This window comes from Astatotilapia calliptera, chromosome 18 (assembly GCF_964374335.1).
Source record: "Astatotilapia calliptera chromosome 18, fAstCal68.1, whole genome shotgun sequence".
In the NCBI taxonomy this organism is placed as follows: domain Eukaryota; kingdom Metazoa; phylum Chordata; class Actinopteri; order Cichliformes; family Cichlidae; genus Astatotilapia; species Astatotilapia calliptera.
The window spans coordinates 28,306,152-28,322,371 of record NC_137439.1 but is presented as its reverse complement, the minus strand read 5'-3'; the positions used below and the strand labels follow the sequence as shown (position 1 = coordinate 28,322,371).

General features: G+C 42.0%; 1 long non-coding RNA gene across 1 annotated transcript; it reads left to right on the top strand.

Annotated features, from left to right (window-relative positions):
* The first annotated feature begins 3,163 nt into the window (after positions 1-3,163).
* On the top strand, positions 3,164-4,640 carry LOC145421803 (uncharacterized). Its single transcript, XR_013903173.1, has 2 exons — positions 3,164-3,258; positions 3,857-4,640. It is a non-coding gene; the product is annotated as an uncharacterized LOC145421803 (long non-coding RNA).
* The last annotated feature ends 11,580 nt before the right edge of the window (positions 4,641-16,220 follow it).

Genomic DNA, 16,220 nt, shown 5'->3' with positions numbered 1-16,220 from the left:
CGGTCGTTGTGTCCTTGGGCAAGACACTTCACCCGTTGGTGCCAGTGTCCGGCAGCCTCGCCTCTGTCAGTGCGCCCCAGGGCGGCTGTGGCTACAATGTAGCTTGCCATCACCAGTGTGGATGATTGTGTATAGTGTAAAGCGCTTTGGGGTCCTTAGAACCAAGTAAAGCGCTATGCAAATACAGACCATTTACCATTTAATTGTCTGTCCTGAATCAGTCTTATTAGGTAATGTTCAAATAATTTGATCATCCCAGTGTTTTCAGTGTGGGAGAAAGTACTCAGGGCCTTCAAATTACACACTATGAAAGGCAGCAACAAGTTTAATATTCAGAAACTTAAAGTATGTATCAGCAGCAGAATGGACCTAAAAATAAATGTTTGTTTTAGTTCTATGAAGCTTTGAGTATTTTGGATTAGTAGCACTGCTGTGTTTGTTGTATCATATTGCTGTAATTGTTTATATGCTTTATATATTCTGAGATAAGTTGATCTATAGTGTTACATCATATTCTATAAGGATGTTATGTGTTTGTAGGCTTTCTGCCCAGTTTGACCCATTTAGCAGAAGTCAGCCTGTTTAAGACTCTGATATCTAAAGCAGTTATGACATGGTCTGATTTTCTCACCCAATAAAGGAATATTTAATATATCAGTCTAGTCTTCATTCTATCAAAAACAGTTATCACAACTTGTACATTTTCTTTTTACACATATATGTAAGCATTGAGCCAAAATAGAAAACATTAAACATGTTAACAACACAAAAGCCATATTAAACACAGACTACTTTAGGCCCGGAAGTAGGATTTGTCACGTCATACCTTAAAGACCGGATTAAGATAAGATAAGATAGAACTATTAATCCCTCGGGTGGGTTCCTCTGGGAAATTCGATTGTCTCCCCAGAAACATTTCTATTGTGTTTTGTGTGCTTTTTCAGCTTTTTTCTTTTTGCAGAGTTTTTGTTTTTGCTGTGTTTTTGTTTTTGCAGGTGTTTTTCCTTTTGCAGGTGTTTTTCCTTTTGCAGGTGTTTTTCCTTTTGCAGGTGTTTTTCCTTTTGCAGGTGTTTTTGTTTTTGCAGGTGTATTTCTTTTTGCAGGTGTTTTTGTTTTTGCAGGTGTTTTTCCTTTTGCAGGTGTTTTTCCTTTTGCAGGTGTTTTTCCTTTTGCAGCGTTTTTCTTTTTGCTGGTGTTTTCTGAAGTTGCAGTGCAGCGTTTTTCTTTTTGCTGTGTTTTTATTTTTAGAGCATTTTTCTTTTTGCTGGTGTTTTCTGAAGTTGCAGTGCAGCATTTTTCTTGAAGTTGCAGTGCAGCATTTTTCTTTTTGCTGGGTTCTTCTATTTGCAGCATTTTTCTTTTTGCTGGTGTTTTCTGAAGTTGCAGTCCGTTCGGCCTCTCAGGGCCACCGTATTTATTCCCATCTTGTGGCAGAACATCTGAGGGAAGGACAATAAAACTGAGTTAAACAACCAAACACAACAGTAGACACAGTACACTGAAAAAAAAACGGACTGGCCATCTCTTGGATTTATGTAAGCATCTTGCATGTATTTAACACAATTGCCTCATGTTTTAAAGTTAAATGTAACTATATAGTGTAAAAACTACATGATATGCAGAAAGGGTGTATTAAATTGTTTATATCATGTTCAGGTGAAGTAAGTCAATAAGATAGCAACGTTAAATCTCGTGAAACCACGCGTGATTTCATCTCGCGGGCTTTGGATCGTGGTTTAAAAAAGGTATCCATCTCAGTCAAGTCGAGCAGCCAACTCTACGTTTTTTGGTATGACTTGATTTTTTGAATTCATATTTACCATATTTCAGCCAAATGTAGTTAAACGTCTAGAGTGTCGCCATGTAACATGCTAAAAGAGAGCCGTTAGCTTATTTGCTGTTTTATCTGTTGTCAAAGAATTGGCGCTTTTTCATCTGAATTTGTCATTGGCACAAGAGCCGTAATATTACATTAAACCTAATTACGAGGCACTCATAACATAATTTGGTTTTCTGTGTGAATAGATTTGCCAACTGACTCTTCAGTTACATTGTGTATTTACTGCACCGTGGTATTAGTGAGATTTTGGACATTGAAAAGCTTTAGCTAATATCATCAGCGGCATTATGCTAGCTTACATCCCTACCCCTCCTGCCCTCACCTTCTGTCCTTTTGTTTTTGTTTGGTTTTTTTTGGGGGGGTTTTGCTGCACATTGAAAGATGACCTCTATTCTGCATTTCACCAGGAGTCAGCTGATGGATTGTGGGTTCAAGGTGTTATGGTTAGAAAGTATATTCTACTTTTGCTTAAGGTTTCTGTAACTTAATTATAATAAGGTTTTTTTTTATAATTATTAGGTGCATGCATAATCAAACAGACTGAGAAATCCAAAATCTGCCATAGGTTTAACTTATACCTGTATGTATTGTCAGAAAGGTGAATACTGGACTCACATTAATGCACACTTGAACTAAAATGAGGTTGTAACTTGTGGGTGGTTGGGTTGCAAATCAAAAACAAACATCTTTGGATTTTTTTAATCCCATAAGATCTGGAAACACAGTTTTTATTCAACAAAACATTACTGATTAACCAAGCACAGTGCCTGCTGTTATTTCAAAAATAATTTTATGTCATTTCAGATAAAATGCAGGATTCCAGCGCATCCCAACCTTGCCTTTACAGTCAAGGTTTCTGATGGAGCTAAGTTTCTCTCTGACAGTCTGCTGAAAGTGTTTGCAAAGTGATCGAGGAAACAGGGCACAAAGCTAAAGGATGTAGCTGCCATGATGACAGTAAGAACTTTAAAATTATTTAACTACAAAGTGTATATGTATTGCATTAGGTCAGTAAAAGATTTGTATGCTGCATCCATTAAAACAGTCAACTATTACCTGTGAGTACTGATTCCACTAAAAGGATGCCATAATTTCCGTCATGCATTTACTGGCCCACTGAGAAAAATGTATCTTTTTTTAAAAATATATGTTCTAGAAACTATATATCCATAAAGTTGATGTCAAACAGGAACTTTTGACATTGCTTTGTAGATGCTGGTGTTGCATGTTGACTGGTTTAAAAAGTCAAGAGTTTTTGTCTGGGATCATTTTCTTCTGTGCTACTGAAAAGTTCACAAATCTCTGTTTTCTTTGTTATAATACTTAAGGATGACATTAATGCTCGAAGGGAGTCCCTCATCAAAGTGCTCCGCATCTGTGTGAAAGACAATTGCAACATCTTGGTGCAGGAGTTCACGGTGAGTGTTTTATGAGTAGATTGTGGCTTTGCAACATTTAAAAATGCATTCAGTTATCCACTTGATCCTCATTGGACTGGTTAGGACCAGTAGTCCTCTTTAATAATTTGAAGTTCACATGAGGCCTGGTAGTGAACTCGGCCGCCGGCCCTTGAGGCCTCACCCCCACCCCTATATTAGGGGTCACATCAGTGTGAAAAAACTTTAAATTTGTCATTCTAGTGAACAAAGGAAAATCCCACCAATATTTACATTAGCTTTTGTTTGAAAAAAAAAAAGACCAACTGATCAACAGCTAACCAAATTGTGGGGCTGAAAGTCTAAATTCGAACATCTTCTGAGTGACATAAACTGGATTTCTGATGGGCCGGTGTCTTTCTAACAAAAACTAATGTAAAGTATTTGAAATTATTATGTTTTTCACCCTCTCTTAGAAACTCTGTTAGACCATGAATGGCAGCATGGCAGGCCACTCTTTGGCTATAACTATTTACTATGTTGCTTGCATTGGTTTAAATTACTCTAACATTAGAACTGGTAGATTCAAAAGAGATGAGTTTAAAAAGGAATCTTAAAGAAATGTTTTGTGTTTAACCAGGACTTGACTGAGGCCACTGCACAGATTGAGAAAACCACAATGAACATCTGTCTCCAGAGGATGCGCCAGGCAATGACTTTACTGATGTTGGCATCATCATCGAGGGTATAGTAGTTCTTCAAGATCTGGATAACGTGACCTTTGCAGTAGCCATGCTGTTTGGACCTTTTTTATTCCTTCAATATGAGTTACCCATCACAACTCTGCTACACTTTTGAGGTGATTCAAAGGGTGGTAATGGAGTTGGATGCAACTCAGCTCTCAAGAAAAGCTCACAACTAAGACAAAACTGCTCCTGCTAGGAAAGCTCACTGTTATGCATGTGAGGTGATCAGCTCTAGGTGAGAGGACATTTAAATCTCACACTTGTTCTGCTGCATTTTTGAAGCTCAATTCCAGGAACAGATCGCAGAGTTCATTTTTATATACTCTGCAACTGCCATGAGGACATGGCCGTTTTTTTGTTGTTGTTGTTTGTTTTTCCTTTTGCTCTGTACAAGTTCTCTGTTTGTCTGTTTGGCAGCATTTTTCAATTTCTGTTTGTATTTTTTCTTTCTTTTACTAGTGAAGAGATGTAGCGTGAACAGTTATACAGTCTAAATATCCCATATAGGTCGTGTGAAATGGTATTTTCAGTTTCATTCAGTTGAAGTAAAGAACGTTGAATATTTCTAAGTGTGCTGTTTTGAACCAAGATGTCACAGTATGATCAGTGCTGTAATTTTTGACAGTCACTGTATCAATGTTATTTTTGCATCTCTTGAATAAAGGTTTTGACCTGCAAGTGCTAATTTCTTTAGTTATTGGGGTAAAATGGGTAATGTTAATAGGAAGGTGTTTGCCAATTCAGTAACCTAATTTAATGTTAATGGAAACTAACATTACCTCAAATTGTTTAGTTATAATTGTTGTTTAACTGAATCTTGACATCAGAGGCCTTAAATAGAATGTTTTGTATTGTTCTTTCCCAAGATGGTTACCTGTAACATTTTTCAAAAGAAACAGTCTAATTTCTTTGCTGTGATTGATTCCAGAGAACACGGAAGAACTGACATTATTTAACTGTTGATTTATATAGATTCAGTAGACGAGTAATGTCAGTTTAATTCTTTATCTACTTTCAATGCAGTGAAATTAGACATTTTGTTTTGAAAGGTTACTGGTGGATGCCAGCAACCATCTTGGAAGAGAACAATACAATCTGTTATAAAGGCCTCCATTTGAAAATTGTGTATTTGATACTAGAATATAATAGCAAAATAGCAAAGATAACATGTAGTATTTAAGTGACCAAGTAGTATTGGGTAAAAGTTATTGAATGGTGTTGGGATAAAGTGAGAAAATTGTGAAGGATTAAAATATTCCAAGAGCTCAAATTACTTCATCAAAACATGTTTAACCTCCTAAGACCCAAACTTTTCCACGGCTTGCATTTTTAATTTCTCTTTGATATTTGGGCATATTCAGACCTGATGAATGTAAAAACAAACAATTACCAGATTTTTATTTTTTTTTACCAGATTTTTGTTTCTAAGAAAAATGAGAGCCACATATCAGGATATTCATTTAAAATGTCAATAGAACAGTAGCAGTATAATGTCCTCGTAAATGGATATCAGGCCCTTGTAGAGCAAAATTGAGTATTTTGGTCTAAACAACCCAAAATGTGATGTCCACATATGTGTACGCCAGGTCCTAGGAGGTTAAGTCACATTTTATCAACACAAATTGCACAGGTTTATTGAACATGAATAAATTGTGTTAATTTAACTCAATTGTTTAAGTTGCTGCCAAAGCAAAACATCTGTGTGCAACAAATGTCCACTATTGAATTAAGTAAATCCAACAACATATTTTTTTCAGTGTATTTCTATACAGTGTTACGTGTGTGTTACCGTGCTGACATGAAGACACTTGGACAGGCTCGGATAAAAGGGGGGTACAACTCAGCTGTAAACTCGCCAGCAGAGGGAACGTTTCTTTAATGGCGCCATCGGTTTGCAGGAGGTTCAGGAAGTCTTTGCATTTATCTTCTCCTTTATTCATGATCTTATCCACGAGCTCATTGACGTGTGTCTCCACATTTGCACTGTTGATGCTTTTAAGATTGTTGTACTCCCGCTGAGTGATCAGCTTATTCTCATAAACTTTGTTGAGAATTAGCCTGTAGTCTCCGGACAGAATCTCATGAATGGCTGTTGTATTGCTCCTTATTGCATTTTGGGCCGACATGCTGAATCTGCGCAAAGGAAAGAGTCAGAGGTGATCCTAAAAACTACTGTCTATGAGAAGGAAGTGGTTTACTACAGCTTACTATCGTAATAATAGCTGCACATTATATTACATAAAACGTAATTCTCTTACGGTCAGTTGGAACTTCTGCTGTCCTTGAAAACGAAACCTCGTTCCTTCTTTCAAATAACATTGAGCTCGAAACTATCCCGCCTTCTGAGAACAAACTCGGAAGTGACTCAGATCCTCCAATAACGACTACACGCTATACAATAGCGCCCTCTCCTTCTGGACAGCAGGAATAACAGGTTTACAGCCTTTGGTGTAGCACTGAGAAGAAGCTGTGCTGCAGCATCCCTGTCGCAGCAGAGAGTATTCCCCACAAATCCCCCACCCTGCTGCAAAAACGCACAGTATTATTACACAAACATAACATATTTTGTAAAGATCTCACAGTGAATTTCACACTGAATTTATCCGTGCGTGCGTGTGTGTGCACGCCCATGTGCAATTGTAAATCATGATTAAAAGACATAAAAGCTGCATTTTAAGAAATAAATTTATGGTGCGCATTGTATTTACCATGATAATTTATTTGGTGAAGGCAGACCCTTTGTATATGTGTAAAATAAACCACATATCTGCCAACCTGCTGCCTCAGGCTCAGGTGTTCCACTCCCATTGCCCCATTCCCACACACTGATATCTGAGGATGGAGGTTAGTTATTTTATGTCATAAAACAAGTGGAATTTTGTAAGGAAAAAAAATCTTTCCTTTTTGCTAAGGCATATAGGATTCCCATGATGCATTGAGTATTTCTTCCTCAGTCACATTTCTCACTCACTGTGTGTTAATAGACCTCTCTGCATTGAATCATACTTGTTATTAATCTTCAGCTCTCTTCCACATCATGTCTTTTATCCTGTCTTCCTTCCCTCACCCCAACTGGTTGCAGCAGATGGCCGTCCCTCCCTGAGCCTGGTTCTGCTGGAAGTTTCTTCCTGTTAAAAGGGAGTTTTTCCGCTTCAAACTGTGGCCAAAGTGCTTGCTCATAGGGGTCATAGATTGTTGGGTTTTTCTCTGAATGTATCATTGTAGGGTCAACCTTACAATATAAAGCGCCTTGAGGCGACTGATGTTGTGATTTGGTGCTATATAAATAAAATTGAATTGAGGCCATGGTTCTCAGCCGGAAAAGGGTGGAGTGCCCACTCCGGGTCGGGGATGAGTTCCTGCCCCAAGTGGAGGAGTTCAAGTATCTCGGGGTCTTGTTCGCGAGTGATGGGAGAAGGGAGATCGACAGACGGATTGGGGCTGCAGCTGCAGTAATGCGGACGTTGCACCGGTCCGTCGTGGTGAAGAGAGAGCTGAGTGTAAAAGCGAAGCTCTCAATTTACCGGTCGATCTACGTCCCTACCCTCACCTATGGCCACGAGCTGTGGGTAGTGACCGAAAGAACGAGATCGCGGATACAAGCGGCAGAAATGAGCTTCCTCCGAAGGGTGGCTGGCCTCTCCCTTAGAGATAGGGTGAGAAGTTCGGCCATCCGGGAGGGGCTCAGAGTAGAGCAGCTGCTGCTCCACATTGAAAGGAGCCAGCTGAGGTGGTTCGGGCATCTGACAAGGATGCCCCCTGGGCGCCTCCTAGGTGAGGTGTTCCAGGCATGTCCCACCGGGAGGAGGCCCCGGGGCAGACCCAGGACACGCTGGAGAGATTATATCTCTCGGCTGGCCTGGGAACGCCTTGGTATTCCCCCGGATAAGCTGGAGGAGGTGGCTGGGGAGAGGGAGGTCTGGGCCTCTTTGCTTAGGCTGCTGCCCCTGCGACCCAGCCCCGGACAAAGCGGATGAAGATGGATGGATGGATGGATGAATAGAACAAACAGCAGCCCGATATCAGTCAGAGCTGCCATTAAACAGAAGCTATGAACACAGCTCTCTTGAGTGGGCAATTGAAGAAGTTTGTTTCAAGTTTTAGATTTAGGTTGCTCTTCATATTGTTTTGATGCCACCAAAGAAGACTGTGTTGAAAAGCTTTCAGTAATGAACCGTTTTTCAGTACAAGCTTAAATGTTTCAGAAAGCTTCATTTAGCCTGCAGAAACACAAAGTCCATTGAGCCAAAATGGAAGGAAACACACGGGCAGACAAAAAGTACAACACAACAGAAAGCTAGGACAAACCGAGACTTTATATACAGACAGACAGAGCATTAAAAGAGAATGAGTCACATCTGGGGGAAAATAAGAAACAGGTGAAAATAATCAGATAACTAAACAGGGGAAGCAAAAACGCACAGGAGACAGACTAAAAAAATAAAACAGGAAATGGCGACTATAGATATGGATGAAACACGGGAACGTAAAATAAACTTAACCAAGGAACAGAATACAATCAAACTAGAATTATGAACAGAACACAGACTACAGGTAAAAAGGCCTGAGGATATAGACATAATGAAACCAGCCATACTATAAAAATAAAAATTGCATAATTACAACAGACTAAGGGTCAAAGAAAAACCTAAAAATAACAGAAAATGAGCGCAGGAAATAACAAAAACAAAACACACACACACCAAAAACAAAATCAGTATATATAGTACATAGTATATAGTAACAAAATAAAAATAAAACAAATGCCGTTGTAACTGAACTAACTCCATAAAGGTTTAGTTTCACCAAACTAAAGAAAACAAGAAAACACCTGCAAATATTTTCTAAAAGTAGTGGTTTTTTTTTAATTTAAAATATTGTACAACAAGACCAAGCTGCAAACGTGAACGCAATTCTTTTTTTCAACTGAAGCCTTTAATCGAACAATCAAACAAACAAATTGCCACTCTCTTATGGCCAGACACGTGACAGCTCTTCTGCTATCATTTTGTTCACATTTAAAATAAAAATGTAGACATAAGTGTACACATTAGTTTTTGAGTGCTAGTGAAAAGGGTTTTCTTTTTGTTTGTACTCTCTTGAGAATTTTTCTCCTCAAAATGCAACATTTGTACTTGCAAAAATTATTTACGTGCGCTTAGAATAGAGGCACATGATCTATAAGTCATTTCTAAATGTTAATGTTTGGTTTATTTCGGTGTTTTATTGGTTCCTGACTAAATCAGTTTGGCTTCATAACTGGACCGTTTAATTTAATATTGAAGCCTTACTCTGAGAGCTGTCAGTATACTTTGAATTTCACCCGTCATATCCCCCCCGATGTAAAATCTTCTGTTGTGGCGGACCACCAGGTGGCTCCACTCACACCCAAGTTGAAGGGAAGTGTTGGGGTGGAGACTTTGGCGCTCAATATATGTGAAGTTCTGAGAGTCAGTTAATAAAGTTGGAGTGAGACACAGAGACCTCTCCTGTCGTTATTACATACCTCCACATTGGTGACCCCTGTAGCGAACATGCTAAGGCTCGACGACGAAGCCAGCTCCAGCCTGGAAGCATCGGCTGCCGCCGGACTTTCACCTCCGCCGATGGCTGCGTTTGCTGTGGCGCTTAAATTGCCGGATTTTTGGCTTCACGATCCTCCTTCATGGTTCGTGCACGTAGAAGCTCAGTTTGCTCTTCGTGGAGTTTCAGCTGACGATACTAAATACCACCATGTGGTGGCCTCACTTGACCCGCTGTCAACCCGCCGCGTGATGACTCTCCTCCGGGACCCCCCAGCCCAAGGCAAGTACACCGCCCTCAAGGCGCTGCTGCTGCGGCGTTACTCCCTCTCTGATGCTGAGCGAGCCGAGAAACTCCTTTCCCTCGCGGGCCTGGGCGACGGCACCGCTCTCGAGCTCATGGAGAGCATGCTGTCCTTGCTGGGCGCGGATGACGGAGGATTTCTCTTCACCCACCTCTTTCTCCGACAGCTGCCGGCTCCAGTGCGCGCTGGCCTTGCCAACTCCCCGCTATTGGCCACGAAGGATTACCGCTCCCTTGTGGAAGAGGCGGATCGCATCCTCCTGGCTACCAGGACTTTCGGCATCCAGGCGATTGTTCAGGACTCACCAGCGTTTTCCCCCGCCCCCTCACCGATGCTCCAGGGGCCCTCCGACTCGTCCACGGTGGCCGGAATCGCTGCACGGCGGCACCGCGGAAAGGGGCTTTGTTTTTATCACCAGCGTTTTGGAGCGAAGGCACGGCGCTGTCTCCCGCCTTGCAGTTTCCAGACCCAGGGAAACGGGCATGTCAGCGCTCTGTAGCAGCCGCGACCGCTGGCAACAAGGAAAGGCTGCTTTTCTTAGAGGACTCAAGCTCGGGGAGGCGTTTCCTGGTGGACTCCGGCTCACAGAAGAGCCTTCTTCCCCCGGCTGGCTCGGACAGGCTAGCTGAGGGCTGCGGGCCATTGCTAACAGCGGCTAATGGCTCTCCCATCAAAACCTTCGGTGAAAGATTGGTGACTGTTTGCTTTCACGACCGTGACTTTCAGTGGAACTTTGTTGTTGCTGTTAGCTCTGTGCCTATAATAGGCGCTGATTTTCTTTGTGCTCACGGACTACTGGTTGATGTTGCTAACAGACGTTTAATTGATGCTGTGTCATTTTCCTCATTACCCTGTTTGACTCGGGGTGCTCAGCCCGTGGTGCATGCTAACTCAGTAGATTCGGGTGACGTTTTTCAGTGTTTGCTTTCTGAGTTCCCCTCACTCTCTGTCCCCACTTTCTCGAGCACTGTGACGAAGCATGGGGTGGAGCATTACATAACTACAGTAGGGCCCCCGGTGTTCGCGCGCGCGCCGCCTCGACCCTGCCAAACTGGCTGTCGCTCGGGAAGAATTTGCCACCATGGTGCGTCTGGGCATCGTGCAGCGTTCGAACAGTGCCTGGGCTTCTCCGTTACACATGGTGCCTAAATCTGATGGTCGGTGGCGACCTTGTGGGGATTTTCGCCGTCTTAATAATGTCACAGAGAACGATCGTTATCCCATTCCCCACATTCAAGATTTTTCCGCCCATCTTGCGGGGACCTCGGTTTTTTCGAAGATCGATTTGGTACGGGGATATCACCAGGTTCCCGTGCGCGCGGAGGATGTCCCCAAAACCGCCGTAATTACACCTTTCGGCCTTTTCGAGTTTCTGCGCGTGCCGTTTGGCCTGAAAGGTGCCGCCCAAACCTTCCAGCGGTTGATGGACTCGGTCTTGCGCGGGCTGCCCTTTGTTTTTGTATATCTTGATGATATACTGGTGGCCAGCAGCTCGAAGGAGCAGCACATGTTCCATCTGCGGCAGGTTTTTCAGCGTTTGGCGGAGCATGGACTGATTATTAATCCGTCTAAATGCCAGTTTGGGTTGCCCGTTCTCGATTTTCTTGGGCACCGTATTTCCGCCGAGGGTTCCGTTGCCTGACAAAGTCCGAGCTGTTTCGGAATTTCCGCGTCCCACGAATGTTAAGGCACTGCAGGAATTTTTGGGGATGGTGAATTTTTACAACCGTTTTCTCCCCAGAGCGGCACATCTGCTGAAGCCCCTTTATGGGGCGTTAAAAGGTAAGAAAGCTAATGACTCCGTTGACTGGTTTCCGGAAAGCATCCAAGCGTTTTCTGATGCTAAGTCAGCGTTGGCTAATGCTGCCCTTCTGGCCCACCCATCCCCCTCAGCGCCGATTGCGTTGACCACCGATGCGTCGAACATAGCAGTGGGTGCGGTGCTGGAACAGCGAATCTCGGGTGTCTGGCAACCGCTCGCCTTTTTCAGCCGTACGCTACGTGACAGCGAACGCAATTACAGTGTTTTTGACAGGGAGCTACTGGCGCTACACCTGGCGACTCGTCATTTCCGTTTTTTTCTCGAGGGTCGTCACTTTACCGCATACGTGGACCACAAACCCTTGACGTTTGCCATGTCCAAGGTTTCTGATCCATGGAGTGCACGCCAGCAGCGCCAGTTGGCAGCCATTTCTGAGTTTACCACAGACATTTGGCACGTGGCTGGTAAATCCAATCATGTGGCTGACTGTTTGTCCCGTGCGCTGGTTTCTCCCGTCTTTCTCGGCATAGACTACTCCGCCATGGCTGCCGATCAGAGCGGTGACCCGGACATCCTCGCGCTTAAATCCACCCAGACGGGCCTCATACTAGAGGACAGACCCGTGCAGGACGGTGGTCCCCTCCTCGTCTGTGACGTTTCCACCGGCCGCCCTCGCCCAGTGGTTCCCGCTTCCTGGCGTCGTCAAGTTTTTGACTCGGTACATGCTCTCTCTCATCCAGGGGTCCGGGCCTCTGTTAAACTGGTCAGCTCTAAATTTGTTTGGCCAGGCCTTCGCAAATCTGTTAAGGAATGGGCGTCGGCGTGCATTCCCTGCCAGCGTGCGAAGGTTCATAAACACACCAAGGCGCCCCTGGAGCCGTTCTTCATACCCGGCAAACGTTTCGATCATGTGCATGTCGATCTGGTGGGTCCTCTGCTGCAGTCACAAGGTTTTACGCACCTTTTGACTGTTGTTGACCGGACCACCAGGTGGCCGGAGGCGGTCCCCCTGGCGTCCACTACCGCAGCAGTGGTGGCCAAGGCGTTTTTGTCAACCTGGGTCTCGCAGTGTGAGACACAGAGACCTCTCCTGTCGTTATTACATACCTCCACACTGTTCTTATTTAAACGGCTGACTGTGAATTGAATTTAACATTAAAAATATTTTTAATACAAGAAGAAACATTTTCACCGGGAGCAAAAATAGCATGTTAATAAGTGGACATCCTGAAGATTGTATTTTAAATATTGTTCAGTTCTCTTCCAAACACCAGCAGCTGTGTGTTGTAAGTTTTGAGTGTCTATTAAAATGAAAATAAAAGCATTCTAACATCTCACCTGTTTGTCTTTATTCAGGCATACATGTGTTTATTAATAGAGAGATTAAGCTTGTGTTTCTGACATGTAGTGGCTTTGCTTAACCGTATGAAGCTTATTAGACATTATGAAACAGATGATACGTAAAAGCAAATTTTGCCAAAGTGCTTAAGGTACTTTTTAATTATTTTTTTCTTAAAAAAAATCTACTACATTATGTGCATTTTTTTCATTTCATGTGTAATTTCCAATGCAAATATTAATCACAGTTACATTAAGAAGGAAACGCAGTAAAAACTCAGGAACGGAGATGTCATCACGTACACTGCCGTCCTCGGGAAGTCAGGACTCCCATGTGAATCGACAAAGTCCGGACTGGCGAGAGAATTGAGAAACTGCCATTATTTGTTGTATTTCGTCACTGGGAGCCTCCAAACATAAAAACTTGAGCCTAAACAGAAACACGTGAAAGGCAGTCCTGCTCGTGTATTCATCACCAGGAGATATCAAAGACATGAAAGGCAAAATCGTGTGCCATAGCCAGGGGTTAAAATGGGCCCGTGTTTTTATTTATTTATTATTGCAATGGTGGCTGATAATGAAGTCGTCAGCAAAGAACAAGTGACTTTTAATGAACACAGCACATAAACATAGTTGAATGTAGTACAGCTTACATGTGTGTTTGTCAGTTAGCCATCTTAACTATATTCCTGGACAGCATTATTCTTCGACAGTATTCCACAGTGGTGCAGTTTGGTATGTAGCGCAGTGAGTTTTAGGCCTCAGTAATGCAGTGCAACGTTGTTATTGTTAAGTGTGATTCATCACCAAGCTGTCAATCACTTGAGTTGACCTCATTTAAATCGATAATAAAATATAAATATTATACATATAAGAAACCCCAAAGAATAAATTCGAAACCGAATTGGTTAAGAAAGAACAAGCCCCACCTCCCCCTGCTATTTACGTGCTCAGATGCAGCCTGACTCCATCCTGATTCTTGATGTTCAGAACACACACACACACACACACACACACACACACACACACACACACACACACACACACACACACACACACACACACACACACACAGGTACTGTTTAAAGTTTAGTGTTAACCTGAGTCACTGATCATTTACAGTATTACAGAGTCTGGCAGTCTTTGCATGATGTCCACGTTACTGTAAGTTTCCAGCTGACTCTCAGCTGTGCCAGCAGGAAGGAGGCTCAATAAACCTGCATCCTGAGGTTTGTCATGCAGGATTAAATGAGGCAGACTTTGTTCAGACAGCTAGGATTGTATTTTACACTGACTCTAGATCAGTATAAGTATCATACAATGTAAACGAAGCACTGAAACTTGCACATATTTTTATAGATGCATTGAAGCTAATCGGGATATTTACTGTCAATCTGTGGCTGCGATTAATGACTTTACTGGAAACTTTATTAAGTAGTAACTCATTACTTCATCACAGAGGCTAATATTTCTGTCCTAAAATCGTTTAAATAGTAACAGCCAGTGGCGGAGCGGGGGTGGCTTACTGGGCTTACAACGACCGACAGTCTCGGTCGTTGTGTCCTTGGGCAAGACACTTCACCCGTTGGCGCCAGTGTCCGGCAGCCTCGCCTCTGTCAGTGCGCCCCAGGGCGGCTGTGGCTGCAATGTAGCTTGCCATCACTTGTGTGTGTGTGTGTGTGTGTGGATGATTGTGTATAGTGTAAAGCGCTTTGGGGTCCTTAGAACCAAGTAAAGCGCTATGCAAATACAGACCATTTACCTGTCCTGAATCAGTCTTATTAGGTAATGTTCAAATAATTTGATCATCCCAGTGTTTTCAGTGTGGGAGAAAGTACTCAGGGCCTTCAAATTACACACTATGAAAGGCAGCAACAAGTTTAATATTCAGAAACTTAAAGTATGTATCAGCAGCAGAATGGACCTAAAAATAAATGTTTGTTTCAGTTCTATGAAGCTTTGAGTATTTTGGATTAGTAGCACTGCTGTGTTTGTTGTATCATATTGCTGTAATTGTTTATATGCTTTATATATTCTGAGATAAGTTGATCTATAGTGTTACATCATATTCTATAAGGATGTTATGTGTTTGTAGGCTTTCTGCCCAGTTTGACCCATTTAGCAGAAGTCAGCCTGTTTAAGACTCTGATATCTAAAGCAGTTATGACATGGTCTGATTTTCTCACCCAATAAAGGAATATTTAATATATCAGTCTAGTCTTCATTCTATCAAAAACAGTTATCACAACTTGTACATTTTCTTTTTACACATATATGTAAGCATTGAGCCAAAATAGAAAACATTAAACATGTTAACAACACAAAAGCCATATTAAACACAGACTACTTTAGGCCCGGATTCGTCACGTCATACCTTAAAGACCGGATTAAGATAAGATAAGATAGAACTATTAATCCATCGGGTGGGTTCCTCTGGGAAATTCGATTGTCTCCCCAGAAACATTTCTATTGTGTTTTGTGTGCTTTTTCAGCTTTTTTCTTTTTGCAGAGTTTTTGTTTTTGCGGGTGTTTTTGTTTTTGCAGGTGTTTTTGTTTTTAGAGCATTTTTCTTTTTGCTGGTGTTTTCTGAAGTTGCAGTGCAGCATTTTTCTTGAAGTTGCAGTGCAGCATTTTTCTTGAAGTTGCAGTGCAGCATTTTTCTTTTTGCTGGGTTCTTCTATTTGCAGCATTTTTCTTTTTGCTGGTGTTTTCTGAAGTTGCAGTCCGTTTGGCCTCTCAGGGCCACCGTATTTATTCCCATCTTGTGGCAGAACATCTGAGGGAAGAACAATAAAACTGAGTTAAACAACCAAACACAACAGTAGACACAGTACACTGAAAAAAAAACAAAAACGGACTGGCCATCTCTTGGATTTATGTAAGCATCTTGCATGTATTTAACACAATTGTCTCATGTTTTAAAGTTAAATGTAACTATATAGTGTAAAAACTACATGATATGCAGAAAGGGTGTATTAAATTGTTTATATCATGTTCAGGTGAAGTAAGTCAATAAGATAGCAACGTTAAATCTCGTGAAACCACGCGTGATTTCATCTCGCGGGCTTTGGATCGTGGTTTAAAAAAGGTATCCATCTCAGTCAAGTCGAGCAGCCAACTCTACGTTTTTTGGTATGACTTGATTTTTTGAATTAATTTTTACCATATTTCAGCCAAATGTAGTTAAACGTCTAGAGTGTCGCCATGTAACATGCTAAAAAAGAGCCGTTAGCTTATTTGCTGTTTTATCTGTTGTCAAAGAATTGGCGCTTTTTCATCTGAATTTGTCATTGGCACAAGAGCCGTAATATTACATTAAACCTAATTACGA